We start from the raw sequence: 13514 nt of genomic DNA, 5'->3' as shown, positions 1-13514 counted from the left end.
CGGAAGAGCATCATCATCACCGTTTCCTCGGATGAAGCTGCGGCCTAATCGCCGCCACCAAAGAGGTTGTACACTAATCGCTGCATTTTCTTCTTGACTCGATCTCATGGTGCTGCCGGCGCTCGGTCCCGAGCCGACACGGCGCGGCTCCATCCACGGCGGCATCGCCAGCCACTTCCTCCACGGCGTCGCTCCATCGGCGGCGACGTCCACATCAGTAGGAGCTGCTGCTGCTTTAGCTCTCATTCGCGCTGCTGCTCTGCTCTTGCTCTCGGTCCCCTGTCTGGTCTACTCTTGCTATTGCTCTTGCTTGCACTGTTGCTCTCGCTCTTGCTCTTGCTTGCGATGCTGCTCCGATTTAGCTACACTTCAGTCGACTGAATCGACTTTTGGGTCAGTCGATTTTCAGGGGGTGGGGAGGGGGCTCGCCGGAGTGAAGGAAGAACCAGCCGCAACAGGGAGGGGGCTCGCAGGAGAGGTACCCCACTATCTATCTTAGGGTTCACGCTGGGGGCGGTGGTCGCCGGCGGTGGTGGGGCGGTGGCATGGGGATCGCCGGAGAAAAAGCTCGGCACGGGGGGCCTAGAGGGATGGCCGGGGGGGCGGTGGACCTGTAGTGGGGAGTGTTTTTGGGGCGGGCGGGGTGGCGCACCGTCGGCCGCGGGCGGCGGGGGGCTGCTATTTGGCCGGTGGTGGCTGGCGGCTCAGGGGGGGTGGAGGTTGAAGATGAACTGCAGGCCCTTGATTTCGTATCCAACGGCTGCAAAATCGACTGACCAGAGATGAAAAAGTCAGTCGACTGACATGTAGCCTCACCTTGCTAGTGCGTTCAGTTTCAACAGTAAAATTCAGTTTCGACAGCAAAATTCAGTTTCGACAGTTAAGTTCAATTTCGACAGTTAAATTCAGTTTCGACAGTTAAGTTCAGAGACGAGCGGCTGATGTATTTTACATCTAGCACTTTGTGGTTATGTATTTTACGTCATCTATTGGAGATGCTATTAGAATTCCACTCAGGTTAACGTTGTCTCTCTTGTCCTGCTTCAGCCTCGTGTCGTACAACTCACCGGAGCTGCTCCAACGACGAAACCCTCCATCACAGCGGAGCAGTACCTCGGGCTCCATCTCCAGACGCCTAAGATCTTCTTCCCCTCCTCCGACAGCCAAGTCAGCCGGAGCATCCTCACCGGCCAACCCAATCACGCTGAGATCGACATGGCTTCGCCAAAGAGGTTGTACACTTGTTGCATCTCTTTTTTACTCTACATGTTATATATATTGTCCACTGAGCACACGTAGTAACGGGAAATACGATTATTTTATCCTACTATATGACAAGCAGTGAGGTACCAGGCAACTTAGCTATCCGTGATGGACTCTCTTGAACGCCATCATTATTTATCTCTGCGCGTTTGAGCTGTGCATTTGTCGATGGCCCTGGGAGTTGAGCTAGTAGGGCAGTGGCCTGGGTCCAAAGTAATAGAAGTAGCACAAAAACATTTTTTTAGTGTAGGCTTTTCCTTGCTCAAGCCTGCCTACTAGAATCGCCAGTGCTTGAAAGGAAAAGTGAATGAAAAACATAGGAATTGGAAAGTTTCCTATGGTACTACTATTCATGAATTTGGTTCAAAGGAATGGAGCAAAGGAAAACTGTAGGATTTGTTCCTTTAGTGTCTCCTTGAAAGAAAAAACGTAGGAATTTTAATTTTCACTTGTCCTCCTTTTCAAATTCCTATTCATGAAGCACAAGACTAAGAGATAGTAGCATAATAGCATTATAACCGTACATTTTCTTGTGGTTTGACTTAATCTCACCATGCTTCTTTGCATCCTGTGATCTTCCAATTGTTGTGAATCAAACACCCAGATTGGCAGAAATCCTGTGTTTTTAAATTCTCTGTTTTGCACGTGCATTCCTATCCTATTCCTGTCTATTTCCTATCCCTGCATTGTTGGAATCCTCCAATTCAAACGAGCCCTTACAGAATTACTTCTCTTACAGATAGTTGTCAAAGAAAACCTTGCGTGGTTTGTCCCGCTCCTGCTGCGCCGTCGTCCACCCCAGCTCAGCTGCTCCAACGACAGAAGGGTCCAGCACAGCAGGGATCCGGCCTCCAGACTGTCTTTCGCCGCCTCAGATCTTCTTCCCCGCCGCCGGCAGCCATGAAAACTGCATTACCATCATCAACCGAGCAGATGACCTCGAGGACTACACGGGTCCGCAAGAGAGGTCGCACTCTTTCGTGTCTGCTTACGTTATGCATCGCTTAATATTACATGCTACTTTATCGTCCTGTTCACCGATTAGACTCTGAGTCAGCTCCAAACTAATGGTCAAACTTGAGTTTTTAAATGGTTGTGGGGTACATATCGGGGCCGCAATCAATAGTATCTATCTACTATCTGGTTAATCTCCGGTGTCTACTATGAGTTTCATGTTGGGTGGGAAACAAACAGTAAAGAAGCCATTATCTGTATTTTTTAACTGAAGCCATTATCTGCCTGCTATTATTGGTTTTGGGTCTATCCACAGGTTGCTACCATCACTCTGGATTTCTGCATGCACTCCTTACATAATCTCACTATGTTTTATTCCTATGCATGACAGTTATTGTAAACAATGGAACTGAACATGTAGAGCAAAAGAGACGAGCCTTGCGTGGCAATAAAATTTCATGCAGACGTCGCTCCATGGTAGGCGCAATGGCAGCCCCCCTCCACCCATTTCGGATTGTAATCGAGAGGAAGATATCTGTTCTGAGGGGGATTCAGAAGGAGAAGACAACTCCTATTTACCCCCTGAGGTCTTCGCTCTAACTTGGCATGCTGATGTTGGTTATATCATGCATATGGTGCCTTGCATTGCTTACTTTATACATCAAATATGTCATCTGCTTAGTTTAGACATCCTTTGTGTGAATGCCATCTGTTTAGTTTATTCATCGTTTATGTGAATTATGCAACGCCATCTTGTTTAGCCAGGCATCATATATGTGAATTTTGCAATGCCATCCTGCTTAGCCAGTCATCTTATATGTAAATTATATCAGGCCATCCTTTTTTTCGTTACATATTACATTTGTCAACAATGTTAGTACATTCAACTGCTCTTCGTGTGCATCAGCCATTTGACACGGTGATGGCAAATTCTGGAGTGAAAACAAGGTCTTCAGAGCAGACTATGCTATCTGACGAAGCGCATATCTCGCTGGTTACGGATAGCTCCTCAGAGGAGGATTCAGAGACAGATGACCAGTCCTATCCCCCCCCCCCGAGGTGTATGCTCTAACTTGGCAGGGTTATGTTGCTCATATCGTGCGTATGGTGTCTCGCATTGCTATGTCATTTGATTAGTTTAGACATGCTTTGTGTGAATGCCACCTGTTCAGTGTCTAATTACCATATATGTGAATTATGCATTGCCATCTTGTTGCAAGACATTATATATGTGAATTATGCAATGCTATCTTGTTGCAAAGGCATTATATATGTGAATTATGCAATGCCATGCTGTTTAGCCAATCATCATGTATGTGAATTATATCATGCTATCATTTTTTTGTATTACGTGTTCCATTTGTCGACAACGTTTGTATATTCAACTACTCTTCCTGTGCATCAGCCATTTGAAGCGGTGATGGAAGTATCTGGAGTGAAAACAAGGTATTCAGAGCAGACAATGCTACCTGCTGAAGCAGACATCTTGCTGGTTACAGAGAGCTCCTCAGAGGAGGATTCAGAGACTGATGACCAGTCCTATTTCCCCCCTGAGGTCTATGCTCAAACTTGGCAGGGTTATATTACCCATGTCATGCATGTTGTCTTGCATTGCTTAGTTTTTACATCATATATGGATTGCCATCTGCTTACTTGCTTACTATATAAATCATATATTTGAATTATATCATGCCATCATGTTTACATAGTACATACACATCATCTATCTGAATTATGGCATGGCAACCCATTTAATAAAGACATCATATAGTTATATCATCTCATCCTGTTTAGTGTTTACAGTCATCATATTTTGAATTATGGCATTCTATCCGTGAATGTATGTGAATTATGGCATGCCAACCTATTTAATAAACACATTATATAGTTATATCATGTCATCCTGTTTACATAGTCATCATATTTTGAACTATGTCTTTCCATCTTTTTTAGTTAGCCATCATAATGTGAAATTGTGTCATGCTATCCTGTTTAGTTAGCCATCATATATGTGAAATTGTGTCATGCTATCCTGTTTGGTTAGACAACATAAATGTGAATTATTTCATGCCCTCTTTTATTCCCCACTATCCATTGCACCTGTCTATCATACAATGTCTATACTTTCAATTACTTTTCTTGTTTATCAGCCATTTGAATTGGAGAGGGTGATGGCAGTATCTAAGGGAGTAACAACACGGTCTTCAGAAAAGATAGTGCTACCAGTTGATGCAGATAGAACCACGGTTGTACTTGCCCAAGGACCAGATCCACCACACATAACCCAGACTCTCGCAGATTGTACCCCTACCCAGTTGGACAGAGAACCAGCTACACCCCTTCTAACCCCAACCCCGGCAGATAGTAACCCAGTTCCAGTTGACACAGCACCGTCTCCACCACAGAGCACCCAAACACGAGCAGTTAGTAAGGGAACTGCAGTGCCCAAAGCACGAGGACCACCACTCTGAATCCCAACTCAACGCTTAAAGGAGAAGAAGATTTGTTCTCAGGTCAGGTTCTGTAGCTATGGTTCATACTCCTTTGCTCTTGCATTACTGTATTTACTCATACCAACTATTTTCAAATTTGAAGGATGGAATTGAAACTCCAATGGCGCAACAGGTATGTTTTAAACCTGTTTCTTTAACTGGTTTGCTGTTGTAACCTGCTCTATGTTGATTTCAGTTTCAATTGAATAAACAGTTATGTTCTCATGTCATGCACATTACAAGTGTTGTTATTGCTCTATAGTTTCCCACACTTATATTCTGTCTATTCTGCTTTGTCTTGAACAAATATTATTTGAACTGTGTCTCTATCTTGATTTGGCAACAAAAACTAGAATGATATAGACCATAAAGTGACCATGGTACATAGATATATGTTTGTTTCATGCTGTTATCCTGTCCACTTTACTACTGAACTCATTTACCAAAATGAGTTTCATATACAACATGGTAAACCTGTGATGTGTCTGCTTGTTTCTCTTTTAGAATGCGGACAAAATATTGGAGAACAGTACCCCGTTATGCAATGGTAAAGGAAGTAATGCAGATAAGGTTCAAGATAGTGAGACATCCCTGTTGGTCTCCAAGAAAGCTGATAAAAACTATCTTGACGACAGTGAGAGAACCCAAAAGTCCTGTCTTGATGTAGTGTTCGAGTTACTGGCCACTACTGCTGGCACAAGCTCTTCGAACTCGCTGCCTGAATCAGTTCGTCTTCTTGAGTCTCAACTTCAAGTTGAAAGACATCGATCAGATGTGCTGCGACAGGAAGCTGAAGGACTGAGGAAGTCCCTGCAAAATTCAGATGCATACTTCCTGGTGCAACATCAAGCGCTGGAGGATTTAAGCGCCAAACAAGAGAAAGTTAATAAGCTTGCTAAGCATCTTGACAGCATTATGGGTACCCAGGATATTGTTTCTTGAGATCTTCTGAAGTGGTTTCAGTTCTGGATTTGTTTTGCTGTGGCGTTTATTTGCGCTGGTCGCCAACTTTGACAACCAGTGTATATGATATGCTGCTTTGTTCCCTATATTTTCACTGGAGGCGAACTTTGATGCCCAGTGGATGTAATATGTGTAATAGCAGTGATAGCTTAGCGTAAGTTGCTTGCTTATGTATTTCCTTGCTGTCTTGTTTATTTGTTTGCTTGTAGTCAGTGCAGTTCTTTTCCGTGGTTTGCTAGTGGCCGCAATAACCTATTTTTTAAAACTAGGCCACAATAACCATGGGCTACATATTTACTGTAGTGACACTGGGCCTCCTACCGGCCGTAGAAACAATGGGCCTTCTACGGGCCGTAGAAACAATGGGCCTTCTACGGGCCGTAACAAGGGCCGTATCATCAATGGGCCTTATATGGGCCATATGATCGATTGGCCAAACATGGGCCAATAACAGACCGCATTATGGCCGTAAACGGGCTAGAGTTGGAATCGTCCGTTCATGGGCCGACCATAATGGGCCGTCGTTAATAGGCCGTATTTGATGACGCTATGAAAACGGCCCAACGTATTAACGGGCCACAAACGGGCCGACTGTAACAACGGGCTGAATTTGGCCCACAAGCAGAAAATGACAGTAACGGGCCGTAAGTAACCGAATGCTGGAAATGAGCCCAAGAATAAATGGGCCCTGAGAAGGCCCAAAGATAACATGGGCTGGAAACGGCCCAATGGAATAATGGGCCGTTAATGGGTATAAAGTGATACACTGTTTATTACGGGCCAGTTTCACCACGAGCCGTTAATGGGCCAAGAGTTACAAAGGGCCTCATATGGGCCGAAAGTTAAAACGGGCTGGAATCATATTGGACGGCCCATATGACGCTACTGGGCCTAATTCGGATAGGTCGTAACGGGCCCTGGGTTAGCGGGCTGTAAATGGGCTATATGCGAACAGGCCGTTAACAGGCTTTTAGTTGGCCGGCCCGCCACCTTTTGACCAAGTCAAACGGGCCGGCCTTTTCACAGGAATGGGCCTCTGTTGGGCCGTGCCACATGTCGACGTATCATAGGCGCCTTCTGTCCAATGAGTGAATGACATTTGTCCCGACGGCGAGCCGACATGTGTCTCCTCCAGCAAATGATGATTTTACACGTGGAAAATCCCCATTGGTCGGGGCTGTTAACGGGTTATCGGATCCAAAACCGGACCCGATAGCTTAACGGCGTTCCGTTACGGTGGATGCCACGTGTCGGTCACCCTTGACGAAAGCACTTCTGTGACGCGCGATTTATCGTCATGGAAGTGGACACTTCCGTGATGATAAATTTGGTAATGTCATGGAACACTTCTACGACATCACAGGTATGACTATCTTGATTCTGTCATAAAATCGTCATGGATGTACATGCATGACAGAAAATGTGACCTACTGTGACAAACACGTATCATCACAGAAGTGTTTTTTTGTAGTGAGCGCCTCCGCTAGCTCGCGTCGACGCCGAAGATGAAGCGCTTAGCTTCCGCGACCTCTTCGACGCTGTCCTCACGCCGGTTGTGCACCTCGTCCTCTCCGCCGTCGTCGTAGGTGTCTTCCGCCTCCAAGTTAGTGCACGGGAGATTGAACTGCTCGGCTTCTCTTCCAACCCGTCTAGCAGTTCGTCCAAGGTAAATAAATCTTACTTTTTACTACCTTTTAGATCTGTCAAATCCGTCCATTTCAACCAAAAGTGGTTTCTTCACTTCCAAATCTGGATTTGTTCTCTTCTGCATCTTATATCATGCCAAGTATATTCACTTATGCTTCATAACTAGTTAGATTCCTCACTTGTACTTGTTCATGGACTCGTACAAATCTGGAACCAACTCTCTCCAAATAAGTGAATGTCTTCGCACTATGAGGTTAATGTCTTCTAAACTGATTTATCTTCAAAATCTTCTGAGAATGCATATGACCTCTTCCCCTTCCCTCGAATCTCTAATGCTGTCACAGGTACATGTCTGTGGGAGAATCCCATGGTTCTCATAGTCTGCATTCATTTGTAGAATACTTACAGCGTCACATTTAATCACCTAAAGCCAGTTCTTGTCTGGCCAGCAGACGGAAGCCATTCATTGTGCTGAAGCCAATCAGCTTGAATATCATGGCTTCAGAGAAGTCAGCACGGAAGGGTGGCAGGCAACGCCGAGGAAACACAACACTTGATCTGCCCCCTGAGCTGTATGAACTATACAAGTCTGATCCAGAAGAAACCTACAACCAGTGCGCAAACCGGATTCAGTGGATCCGAAGATATTGGGCGGAGGAATGGTTCAAGTACAGGTTTGTCATGCCTAAATACGCTGAAAAGAACGCCATCAAGCGCCCATGGGGTGACTGTCTATATCGCATCTTAGTGCCAAAGAGCAAGGCTGAAGCCATTATGCAAGAATTCTATCCTTGCATGGTCAGAGGACCACAGCCTGAGAATGCCGACCCATCTTCTCTATTATGGTGTCGTGATGACAATCTTTTCAAGCGCAACTATCAGTTTGCCAAAGATTCAGCTGCCAAGAACAAAAAGGATTATGGCCTCAACTTCAACCCTGGCCCCTCTGCTCCCATATCTAATGGGACACGTGAAGCCAATGAGAACAGAGTTAGCCCATTTGCCAATTTTGATGGGCTTCTGTCTCACATTGCTGCTCAGAGAGCAGCAGTGGAGCACTTTGATGGTGAAGCTGACACTAAAGATGCTCTCTGACCTCCCAACGAAAAGAAGAAGAAGAAGAAGGCAAAAGCTTCAAAGTCATCTTCTTCACCAAAAGCTTCAACAAGGAAGACTCTGAAGACTACACCACCTGAATCCAGTGTGAAGTCTGAAGACTTATCTTGCATGTCCAAGAGGACCAAGAAGCCATTGCCCAAGAAGGCCACTGGGCAACCCCTAACACCGTTTGTGTGCTATGCAACGAAGATGAAGCCATTGATCTGTCCAGTGATGAAGATCTTGGTGACGATGCACTGGAAATGCTTATCAAGAGCAAGCAAGAGGTAGAAATCTTCAACGATCTGCCCCCTCTTTGATGTTGATATTCTGAATAACTTCATCGATGAGTGGTTCGACAACCAGGACATCAGTATTGATGATCTTCAGCTCCCTGTGGACATCAGCGTCACCTTCCATGGAGCCATTACTGGTGAATTGGCCTTGGCTCAGAAGATTGTTGAGCTGAAGAACAAGATTGATTATGAGAAGGCTCACTTCAAGAAGAACATGGCCAAGCTCAGCGTGGCTAATGTTCAAATCTTCAAGAAGATGTTGAATGACCTCAAGGAGGAGTTCCACAAGAAACGCATTGAAGCTAAAGGCTCGAGGCAGCGCATGAAGTATCTCACTGAGAAATGCGTTCAAGCCCACAATGAAGCTGAGAAGCGAAAAGCTCTTGGGCGCCCTGGCATTGATCCCAGGATGGCTGCTAAGAAGAAGTCTGCTGAGACCCACACTGCACCAAGGCAGGAAGAACCTCGCATTTTATTCCCTGCCAGTATGATAGGCTCGGAGCCTAAGGTCCCCTCAGCAGCTTTTGAACTGAAGAAGACGAGAGCAGCTGAAGCTGAAGCCAAGAAGCGCAAGCACAAGGACGTATCTGATGATGCTCCTTCCAAGAAGAAGCTGAAGACTAAGGGAACTAAGTCTTCAAAGAAAGAGCATGCTGCGGCCTCTTAGCCACTCATTGTTGAACCCATCTCAGTTGCTCCTCCTGCCGTTGCAAATCAAGAACGACGAGTTGTGCTCCATCAGCCTGTTTCCACAGAGCTCATAAAGAAGAACAAATTACAGTTGTTGACCCCAACGCAGCTGAAGATATTGGTCATGAAGACAATGTTTTTGATGATGAAGTCCTTCCTCAAATCGAGCACCAGTTGGTATCATCGCCTGCTCCAACGAGCAGCGAATACATCAGCATCGGTCGTCCATTGACGCCACTTGCTCAAGATGATTCATGGGCTGAGCGCCCGCAAGAAGCAACACCTGTTCATGATTAAACACCCTGCACTCCACCAGCACAAGTCACCTACCCAATGGTGAATGACGACGACTACATGAAGACCACTTCATCGCCAAAGGCGTCGCCTGTGTTCCAACAGCTTCACAAAGGTCTCGGGCCATCGGTCTCCATGTCAATCATCCCAGAAGAAGATTCACAACAATCAAGTTTAGTGGCACGTCAAGTGTTCCCTGAAGAGAATCCTTCTGCGACGGTTCCTGAGTCTGAAGCCAAAGCTACCGAAGACATTCCGGCTGCATCAGCCGATGAAGAACAAAGAAGAGAAGAGAGAGTTGCCACACCCACTGCCCCAGATCAAGTCATTCTCAAGGAGAATGTGATTGTGCAAGACCCTCCGGTCGTTGACCATATGGAGGTTGAGAACATTGAGGCTGCCACAAACACTGCTGAAGCCAATGACCCTGTCTTGGCTGAAGATCATGTGGAGCCTGAAGCAAAAGTTGTGCTTGAAGCCAATGAGAATCTTGAAGCTTCTGTCATGCTGGTCCCCACTGACGGCGTTGTTCCTTCCCCAAGGCCTCACACTATGGAGTTGGCTTACAACCGTGATATGGAGTTGGTCATTGTTCGCTGGCTTGTCCTGGTTCCTCCCACTAGTCCCGGACCACAATATGATTATCATGTGCAGCAGCGACCACAAGTACAGAAGCCTAAACCAAGACTGCCAAGACTTCCAGGTTCTTCTAAATCACTAGGATCTTTCAGTGTCAACAGCTTCAGAGCACACAACACCTTCTTTGACAGTGACAAAAATCCATACTCGAAGCCAAAGATCTCCTCGGATTGCTTCTGGAGCCATCAACAGTGCAGCTACTACTCTTGTGTTCTCTACAACCAAGAGAGAATCTTTCCTCACATGCGCCTTGATTGTGAAGCTATTGCTGGGCTCCCCTATCTTGAAGAAGCTCCGGATTGCTTTTGGGATGCTGGTCTTCTGGAATTTTTCACAGCCAAAGAGCACTGGAATGAAGAGCTCCTGCTGCAGTTCTATGCTACTCTTCACATTCGTGGATACAACAGGGATCCGAAGACACGGATCCTTGAGTGGATGACAGGGGATGTGCACCATGAAGATAAAGCTTAAGACATCATCGAGCTTACCTACCTGCCCACTCCAGGCAAATTGTATGAGCCTGGTTGTCAGCGCCACCCAGAAGGACTACAGAGCATTTTTCAGAGGCCTAAACGCAATATGAGTCAGATGCTCAGCATGATGAAGCCACTACCTCAAGATGCAGAATACCCAAAGGAATTCCTTTTCCAAGACCTCGAGTACTGGCCCCGCACAGTCTATCATATACTAAGGCGTACTCTATGGCCAATCAAGGGACATTCTTCTGAAGCCAAACTTGAAGGGACTATGAAGACTTTGGTATTCGACATTGTCAATGGCATCAGGTTTAACTCCCAGGATTTCTTCATCAGACAACTTGCTGCATCTGGGATTGATCTGTTTGGCCTGAAGTTTTATGCTCCGTGGGTGATGCGCCCAATCAAGCTTCATTCTACTATCAACTATCAGCCTTCAGCACGCAACCATCTTGTCTTTTTGCCTGAGGTTGATCTATCAGTTGAAGCCATCTACCCCGAGCCTGCTAAGGAGCCGATATATCTTCACAATGCTGATCATCAAAGCTTCACGCAGCCCATAGAAGGAGTTCATGTTCCAAATGATGTTGTTCCTGCTTATCCTCTTGCTGGCAATGTGTGTCTGCCTCATCGAGCAAATACCGAAGCCACTGCCAGTACAATTGATCAAAGGCCTCGGAAGCATTCTCGTGTACTCAATTACCGAGAACTGCTTGTGGCCCTACATCAGAAGCAGGACAAGCACCACGACTGGCTGAAGCGTCACATGCATAGTCTCTTGGTGGATGCCAATCGCATTCTCAATCTAGCCACCAAGAACTCATTTGTTGCCCATGAGAATGCACGGCGGTCCTGGAAGAGCCTAACTCTGCTGTGTTCTGAAGATGATCTTCGAGCAGATGGCTTCACCGAAAGCTTCAAGTTTGACTCCAGGCCTCCACCAAATGCAAGTTGGCGCCATAATCCCTCACTTGAAGATTCTGAGTATTCATCTTCGGCTGCAACTGTTGTTGCGAATGTCGTCAATGAAGAAGACGACGCCACTTAGCCGACCATGGCTGCACTGCATATCGACTCTGCACTAGGCCCCTCTGCACCACCAAACTCGAACGACGACCCTGCTCTACCATCTGCTCCTTCTGGGAACAAGTAGATGCTCTATGTCTTCAAACCTTTTTGGTCATTACTGACAAAAGGGGGAGAAGCATATGAGTTCATAGTCTTCAAGCGGGTCCCTATGGGTGGCTGCATTTTTTGCTAAGTTTTTACCACTCTCGTCTTTTGATACATTTGGTTCTCTGAGTTGTAACACTTAAAGTCGATGGTCGTCTGCTACTTCTTCTGCTACTCTGTGTTGCGATGATAAATTCTGCATGAAGTCATTCTGCAGATGTCCATTTTTCATTATGCATATCATTATCTTCGCTATCTTTTTATATGCATAATGTATTGTCTTCACACTTTGAAGATGGCCTCCACAAAGCAAAACCTGCCATGTGCATTTGCATTCAAAAGCAAATCATTTATATGCATATCTTCAGGGGGAGCCTCGTCATATGTATGAAGAAAATACTCACAACACTGAACTTTCACATACTTTTATCCCCGTTGAAAACTTCAACTAGTTTGTCATCAATCACCAAAAAGTGGGAGATTGTAAGTGCATCTAGTATCACCCCTAGTTGGTTTTGGAGTATGGACGACAAACTTGGTTGAGGGACTAATGTGTTTGTAAGAATTGCAGGATAACACAGGCAGTAGTCCCATATTGATTCGGTTTACCTACCAGAGATGACCCCTAAAAATGTGTGAAGGCATTGAAGACAATGGTGGTCTGTGAAAATATTCACATTGAAGACTATGACTCGAGAAGACATTGCATGAAGACTATGGAGTTCGAAGACATAGTTGTTTCATAGTTTCCTTTTCTTCTTTGTTGAGTCATAGGAACAACCGCACTGTTAAGTGGGGTCCAAGTGAACAAAGTCAGAGTGAGTGATGTGATGCTCAACCAAATCCTATGTCTTCGAGCGAAGACAATGAGAGCAAATCTTATCTAGAGCTGGACGAGTCAGCTTTGCTTGTAGCCCAAGCTAAGATGTGGTGTGTGTTCGAAATCTGACCGTTGGACACGTGTCAGTTCCTTAGTGACCCAGGGTCATTTTGGACAAATCAGGTTGGGTTGCCTCCTCGCTATAAATAGCCCACCCCCTACACCGTAAATTGGTGGTTGCTTAGAGTTAGTGCACGGCTTTTGTCGTTTGAGAGCAACCCACCTTTGAAGCCTTTGAGAGAGTAATCCTTGCGAGGACAAAGCCCAAAACACCCAGAGCCAAAGAGTGTTAGGCATCACTGAAGTCTTTCTATCCGCGTGATCTGAAGACTTATTACACTTGAGGACTGTGAATCCTCTAGCCAGTTAGGCGTCGCGTTCTGAGCATCCAAGAGTCATTGTGGATTGCCGGTGAACAAAGTCTGTGAAGGTTTGGAAGTCTCCCTTGAAGACTTACAAGAGTGATTGGGCGAGGACTAAGTGTTCTTAGCTCAAGGGGAATAAGGTGAAGACATGGTCTTCTATGTTGAATCTCAGCCTCCCTAACCAGACATAAAGTTGTCACAGCAACTGGAACTGGTCCAACAAATCCCTTGTCCTCTCCGAGCAACTGGTTCTATCCTTCCTCTCTCACTTTCCTTACAGTATA

The sequence above is a fragment of the Triticum aestivum genome, chromosome 2B (genome assembly GCF_018294505.1).
Source record: "Triticum aestivum cultivar Chinese Spring chromosome 2B, IWGSC CS RefSeq v2.1, whole genome shotgun sequence".
NCBI lineage: Eukaryota > Viridiplantae > Streptophyta > Magnoliopsida > Poales > Poaceae > Triticum > Triticum aestivum.
The sequence above is the reverse complement of the archived record's forward strand: the minus strand, read 5'-3'. Positions refer to the sequence as shown.